This window comes from Cynocephalus volans, chromosome 16 (assembly GCF_027409185.1).
Source record: "Cynocephalus volans isolate mCynVol1 chromosome 16, mCynVol1.pri, whole genome shotgun sequence".
NCBI classification, from domain to species: domain Eukaryota; kingdom Metazoa; phylum Chordata; class Mammalia; order Dermoptera; family Cynocephalidae; genus Cynocephalus; species Cynocephalus volans.
This window is the reverse complement of record NC_084475.1, coordinates 47,821,673-47,829,998: the sequence shown is the minus strand read 5'-3', so window position 1 is coordinate 47,829,998 and position 8,326 is coordinate 47,821,673.

Genomic DNA, 8,326 nt, shown 5'->3' with positions numbered 1-8,326 from the left:
GTAGTAGACAGAAAGAAATAATTAAGATCAGAGCAGAACTAAATGAAATAGAGACCCTGAAAAAGATAGAAAAGATCAATAAACAAGAAGTTGTTCTTTGAGAAGATAAATAAAATAGACAAACCATTATCTAGGTTAACCAAAAACAAAAAGAAGAGAAAAGACCCAAATAACAAAAATCCAAAATGAAGAGGGAGACATTACAACTAATACCACAGAAATACAAAGAAGCATTAGAGACTAATATAAACAACTGTATGACAACAAATATGAAAACCTGGCAGATGTGGATAAGTTTCTGGACATATAAAAACTACCCAGACTGAACCAAGAAGAGATAGAAAATCTGAACAGATCAATAACAAGCAGTGAGATTGAGCAGTAATCAGCACTCTTCCAACAAAGAAAAGCCCAGGTCTAGATGGCTTTACAGTTGAATTCTACCAAACCTTTAAAGAAGAAATACTACCAATTCGCCTCAAACTATTCCAAAAAATTGAAACAGAAGCCATTCTCCCAAATTCATTCTATGAGGCCAACATAACTTTGATACCAAAAACCAGATAAATACACAACAACAACAAAAACTACAGGCCAATATCCTTGATGAACATAGATGCAAAAATCCTCAACAAAATATTAGCAATCACAATAGAGCAATACATCAAAAAAATTATACACCGTGATCAAGTGGGATTCATCCCAAGGATGGAAGGATTGTTCAACAGACAAAAGTCAATAAATGTGATACATTACATCAATAAACTAAAGGACAAAAAATATATGATTATCTCATTAGACCCTGAAAAGGCATTTGACAATATTCAACATCCCTTCATGATAAAGACTCTCAACAATCTAGGTACAGAAGGAAAGTATCTCAACATAATAGAAGCCGTATATGACAAGCCCACCACCACTATCATTCTGAATGGGTAAAAACTGATGGCTTTCCCCTTAAGAATTCTACCAAAACAGTAATGCCCACTCTCACCACTTCTATTTAACATAGTACTGGTGGTACTAGCCAGAGCAATCAGGCAAGAGAAAGAAATAAAGGGCATCCAGATTGGAAAAGATGAAGTCAAACTATCCCTATTTGCAGATGATATGATAGTATAAACAGAAAAACGTAAAGACTCTATCAAAAAATTCCTAGAGCTGGTTAATAATTTCAGTAACATTGCAGAATACAAAATAAATGCCCCCAAATCAGTTGCATTTATATTCTCCAATAATGAGCTAACAGAAAGAGAAATCAAGAAAGTAAGCCCATTTACAACAGTCAGACACACACACAAAATATCTAGGTATCAATTTAACCAAGGATGTGAAAGATCTCTACAATGAGAACTACAAACCACTACTGAAAGAAATTAAAGAAGACACAAAAAGATGGAAAAACATTCCATGCTCTTAGATTGGAAGAATTAACATTGTGAAAATGTCTATAGTACCCAAAGCAATCTACAGATTCAGTGCAATCCCCATCAATATACCAATGACATTCTTCACAGAAATGGAAAAAGCAATCTCAAATTCATATGGAACAACAAAAGACCCTGAATAGCCAAAGCAATACTGATCAAATAAATAAATAAAGGTGGAGGCATAACACTACCTGACTTCAAATTATACTACTAAGCTATAGTAACCAAAACAGCATGGTACTTGAATAAAAATAGACACTCAGACCAGTGGAGCAGAATAGAGAGCCCAGAAATCATCCCTCAGGCTTACTGATATTTTACAAAGGCAACAAAAACATTGTGGAAAATACTGCCTCTTCAATAAGTGGTGCTGGGAAAATTGGATATCCATATGCAGAAGAATGAAACTAGACATGCACCTCTCACCATATACCAAAATCACCTCAAAGCGGATTAAAGACTTAAATATAAGACCCAAAACTGTAAAATTACTAAGGGAAAATACAGGTGAAACACTTGAGGAACTAGGTCTGAGCACAGACTATATGAACATGGGCCCGAAAGCACAAGCAACAAAAGAAATAATAAACAAATGGGACTATATCAAACTAAAAAGCTTCTGCACAGCAACAGAAACAACAGAGTGAAATGATAACCTCCAGAGTGGGAGGAAATTTTTGCTAACTATGCATCTGACAAGGGATTAATATCCATAAATACAAGGAATTCAAGCAATTACACAGTAAAAAAAAAACCCCAAAAAACAATTAAAAAATGGGCACAGGAACTGAATAGATATTTTTCACAGGAAGACATAGAAATGGCCAACAGGTACATGAAAAAATGCTGAACATCCCTGGTCATCAGGGAGATGCAAATTAAAACCACATTGAGATATCATCTCACCCTGGCTGTAATCAAAATGACAGAGAATAACAAATGCTGACGAGGGTGTGGAGAGAAGGGAATGCTCCTACAGTGTTGGTGAGACTGTAAATTCGTACAACCGTTATGGAAAACAGTATGGAGGTTTCCCAAACTACAGGTAAATCTTCCATACAATCCAGCAATCCCACTTCTGGGTATATATCCAAAGGAATGGAAATCATCATGTTGAAGGGATACCTGCACTCACATGTTCATTGCAGCTCTGTTTACAATAGCCAAGACATGGAACCAACCTAAATGTCCATCAATGGATAATTGGATAAGGAAACTGTGGTACACACAAACACACACACACACACACACACACACACCATGGAATACTACTCCCTCATAAAAAAGAATGAAATTCTCCCATTTGCAACAACATGGATGAGCCTGGAGAAACTTATGTTGAGTGCAATAAGCAAAGCACAGAAGGATAAATACCATATGTACTCACTCATGTGGAAGCTAAGAGAGAAAGAAGGAAGGAAAGAAAGACCACAGTGGTGTGTTGGACTTGCAGAATGAGAGAACATACCTAGGGATACAAAGTGGAGTGGGGAAAGGGTGATGGGGAGGGAGGTCGGGGCTAATTGGGAGGATAATTGGGTGGGGGACACGGTATAACCACAATTTGTGGTAATGGGCACGCTGCCAGTATGGATCTGGCCATCACATCTTGCGCATGACTGGTGACAATTAGCTTTGTCCCCCATGAATATTCATAACCAATAATAAAAAAATTTTTTTAAAGTACTAAAAAAATTCATCAATAGCCTTCATGTATGCCAATAATGAAACAGCTAAAGAAGAAATCAAGAAAGTAATGCTATTCACAATAGTCACCAAAAAAATGAAATGCTTAGCAGTAAATTTAACCAAGGAGGTGAAAGACCTCTACAATGAAAACTATAAAACACTGGTGAAAATGATTGGCAAGGATACAAATAAGTGGAAACATATACCATGTTCATGGTTTGGAAGAATTAACATCATCAAAATGTTCATATTACCCAAAACAACCTACACATTTAACACAACCCCTGTCAAAATACCAGGAATGTTCTTCACAGAAATAGAAAAAACAATCTTACAATTCGTATGGAACCACAAAAGACTCCATATAGTTAAAGCAATCTTGAACAAAAAGAACAAAGTTGGAGGCAACATACTTCTTGACTTCAAATTATACTATAAAGCTACAGTAACCCAAACAGCATGTTACTATCATAAAAATAGACAAATAGGCCAATGGAATGAATAGAATAGAGAGCCCAGAAAAATACTCATGCACTTACAGCCAACTGATTTTCAACAAAGGTGCCAAGAATATAGTGGGGAAAGAAAGTCTCTTCAAAAAATGGTGCTAGGAAAATTGGATATCCACATGCAGAAGACTGAAACTAGACCCCTATCTCTCACCATACACAAAAATAAACTCAAAGTGGATTAAAGACCTAAACTTAAGATCTGAAAATATGAAAGTATTAGAAAAAAACATAAACTAGGGGGAATGTTACACGAAACGCGAGTGGCAGAAATTTTTTGAACAAGACCACAAAGGTCCAGGCCACTGAAGGAAAAATACACAAATGGGAGTACATCAAACTAGAAAGCTTCTGCACAGCAAGGGACAGTATCAACAAAGTTAAGAAACAATCTACAGAACAAGAGAAAGAGTTTGCAAACTACACATCACACAAGAAGCTAATATCTAGAAAATAAAAGGAACTCAAACAACTCAACAGTAAAATCCCAAAATAATCTAATTAAAATATGGATAAAGGACCTGACTAGCCATTTTTCAAAAGAAGACATACAAATGGCAAACAATTGCATGAAAAAAATGCTCAAAATCACTAATCATCAGGTAAACGCAAGTTAAAACCACAATGAGATATCATCTCATCTCATTTAGAATGACTGTTTTCAACAAGACAGAAAATAACAAATACTGACAAGGATGCAGAGAAAAGGGAGCCCTCCTACATTGTTAGTGGGAATATAAATTGATATAGCCATTGTGGAAAACAGTATGGAGGATCCTTAGAGAACTGAAAAAAGATCTACCTTATAACCCAGCTATTCCACTACTGGGTATATATCCAAGGGAAGTGAAATTGATATGTCTGCACTCCCAAGACACCTGTACTCTCATGTTCATTGCAACTGTAGTCTCAATAATCAAGAGATGGAATCAAACTCAGTGCCCATCAACGGAGGAATGGATAAAACAAACAAACAAAAACCTGATATATATACACAATGCAATACTATTCAGCTATAAAAAGTGATGATATCCTATTATTTGCAGCAACACGGATGGAACTGGAAATCATCATATTAAGTGAAGTAAGTCAGGTACAAAAGACAAATACTGCATGGTCTTACTCACAAACTACTAGAATAGTCAGCAAACAGGGTATCTTAATACTAAAAGCATCCCAAACCAACTATCTGAAATTTAATCAAATTTTCTTCCATGAATATAATTATTTAAATGAGTAATTAAAATACATGATCTGACTCATATGTAGAATCAAAAATAAATAAATAAATAAATAAACAAACAAATAAATAAATTAAGTGGTTCTGATAGAAGTTGAGAGTAGGATAATGCTTACCAGAGGCATATAAGGGAGTTCCAATAAGTCTAGCAGAGGATTTCTCAGCACAAGCCTTACAGGCTAGGAGAGAGTGGAATGATATTTTCAAAGTGCTGAAGGAAAATAGTTACATTGAATGTAAATTGATTAGATTCTCCACTCAAAAGACATAGTAATGTATTGCATATTTCAAAATAGCTAAAAAGAGTGCATTAAAATATTTTTATTGTGTATATTTATGGAATACAACATAATGCTACAAGATACACACATAAAGTAAAATGGTTACTATAGTAGAACAAATTAACATATCTATTTATCTCACATAGTTGCCCACTTCTCCCCTGTGAAAAGAGCAGTTATAATCTACTCATCCAGCAGAAATCATTAGTACAATACTTTATTATTAAATATAGTCCTCATGTTGTACATTAGATCTTTTGATTTGTTCATCACACATATTTGCTACTTTGTATCCTTTGCCCTAGATCTCTCCATTTCCTCTCTCCACTACAACCTTAGCAACCATTGTTTTATTATCTGTTTCTATATATTTCACTGTCATCTTTTTCTTTTCTTCTTTTTATATTCCACATATAACTGAGATCATGCAATATTTTTCTTTCTGTGTCTGGCTTATTTCACTTAGCATAATGTCCTCTGGGTTCATCTATGTTGTGGCAATTGGCAGAATTTCCTAATTTTTAAAGGCTGAATAATATTCCATTGTATATACGTACCACAGTTTCTTTATCCATTCATCCATTGATGGACACATATGTTGTTTTCATATTTTGGCTATTGTGAATAATGCTGCAATGAAGATGGAAGTGCAGATGTCTCTAGTAGGTGGTGATTTTATTTCCTTTGGGTATATGCCCAGAAGTGGGGTTGCTCTGTCATATTTTTCTTTAGGAACCACCATATTATTTTTCATAATCGCTACACCAATCTGCATTTCCATCAGAAGTGTACAAGGGTCTCCCTTTTCTCCACACTCTCACCAACACTCATCTCATGTCTTTTTAATACTTAGTATCCTAATAGGTATGAGGTGGTATCTAATAGTGGTTTTAATTTGCATTTTCCTGATGATTAGTGATATCGAGAACCTTTTAATGTACCTGCTGACCATTTTTATGTCATCTTTGGAGAAATGTCTATTGAAATTCTTTTCCCATTTAAAAAATTGGGTTATATATCTTCTTGTTATTCAGTCGTATGAGTTCTTATAAACCTTGGATATTAACCCCTTATCTGATATGTGCTTTGAAAATATTTTTTACCAGTCTGAAGATTGCCTTTGCATTGGTTTGTTTCCTTTGCTCTGCAGAAGGTTGTAGTTTGATGTAGTACCATTTATTTATTTTTGCTTTTGTAGCCTGAGCTTTTGGTGTGATATCTAAAAAATCATTGCCAAGAAACTATTCCCTTATGTTTTTTCCTAGGAGTTTTACGGCTTCGGGTCTTATGTTTAAGTCTTTAATGCATTTTGAGTTGATTTTTGTGTATGGTGTACGATAAGAGTCCAATTTCATTCTTTTGCTTGTGAAAATCTAGTTTTCCCAGTGTTGTTTTTTGAAGAGACTGTCCTTTTCTCATTGTGCCTTTTTGGTGCATGTGAAAATCTAGTTTTTTCTCATTGTGCCTTTTTGGTGCCGTTGCTGAAAATTAGTTGACCATATATGTTTGGACTTATTGGATTTATTTCTGGGTCCTCTATTTTGTTCCACTGGTTTTTGTGTCTATTTTTATGCCAGCACAATACTTTGTAATATAATTTAAATGTGGATGTGTGATGCCTCCAACTTTGTATCTTTTCCCCCTCAGAATTTCTTTGACTATTTGGGGTCTTTTGTGGTTCCATATGAATTTTAGAATTATTTTTTCTATTTCTGTGAAGAATAGAGGTTTTTATAGGACTGCATCAAATCTACATATTGCTTTAGGTAGTATAAACATTTTAACAATATAAATTCTTCCAGTCCATGAGCATGGAATATCTTTCCATTTATTTGTGTCCTCTTCAATTTCTTTCATCAATGTTTTATAGTTTTCAGTGTACAGCTCTTTCACCTCCTTGGTTAAATTTATTCCTCAGAATTTTTTGATGGTATTATAGACGGGATTGTTTTCTTGATTTCTTTTTTGGCTTGGTTGTTATTTGTGTATAGAAATACCACAGATTTTTGTATGTTGACCTTATATCCTGAAACTTTGCTTAATTTATTTATTAGAAATAACAGTATTTTGGGCCAACCCCGTGGCTCACTCGGGAGACTGCAGCGCTGGGAGCCCGGAGGCTGCGGGTTCGGATCCTATATAGGGATGGCTGGTGTGCTCACTGGCTGAGCGCGGTGTGGCTGACACCAAGCCAAGGGTTATGATCCCCTTACTGGTCACACACAAAAAAAGAAATAACAGTATTTTGGTGGTCTTTAGGGTTTTCACATATTGCCTTATATTGTCTGCAAATACAGATAATTTTATCTTTTTCTTCCCAATTTGAATACCTTTTATTTCTTTGGCCTGTCCAATTGCTTTTGATAGCACTGACAGTACTGTTTTGAGTAGGAGTGGTGAGAGTGGGAATTTTTGCCTTGTGCCAAATGTTAGAACACAGCTTTCAATTTCTGCCCATTGATTATGATGTTAGCTGTGGGGTTTTTGTAAATGGCTTTCATTATATTGAGGAACTTTCCTCATATACCTAAACTGTTAAGAGTTTTTATCAAGAAAGGATGTTGAGCTTTGTTGAATGTTATACTTCCCTCTATGTAACCGAGATGGAAAAAAGAGAAAGAGAAAATTCACTCAAAGTACCATCAATGAGGCCTGGAGGGACTGCCGCCCATCAGGGGAGCTGCAGCCCTGATCTAAAATTAGCAAGACAAAGAAGTTTCACAAGAAAAATCAGTTGATTCAATCATCAAAGAAGGACATAAAAACAGGTAGTGTTACAGAAGGGAATTATAGCTAAGTATAGCTTTAAACAACTAAAACTAGTAATAGCAGTAAAATTAACAATGTGACATTCCAGAATGCAATTTGTAAAAAGCTAAGTTGATCCACCAACAAACAGCTTGCCCTTAGTAAACATTTTCTTTTCCACATACTTTCTACAGTGATTTCTTTAGCATATTTAAACAGCATTCAAGCAGTTCCTTTACATATCCTAAGAACAATCATTAGGTTAAATAGTCAATAGTCATTCAAGCCGGAATCAAACCAGCAACCTAAAACAGTCCAAGTATACAATCCCATCCCTAAACAGTGATTAGAATTGATTAGATGGCTTTTGCCAAACTTATCTGTGGACTATTGTCCCCTACTCAAGAGCCTTTTGGCTCATTAATGCAT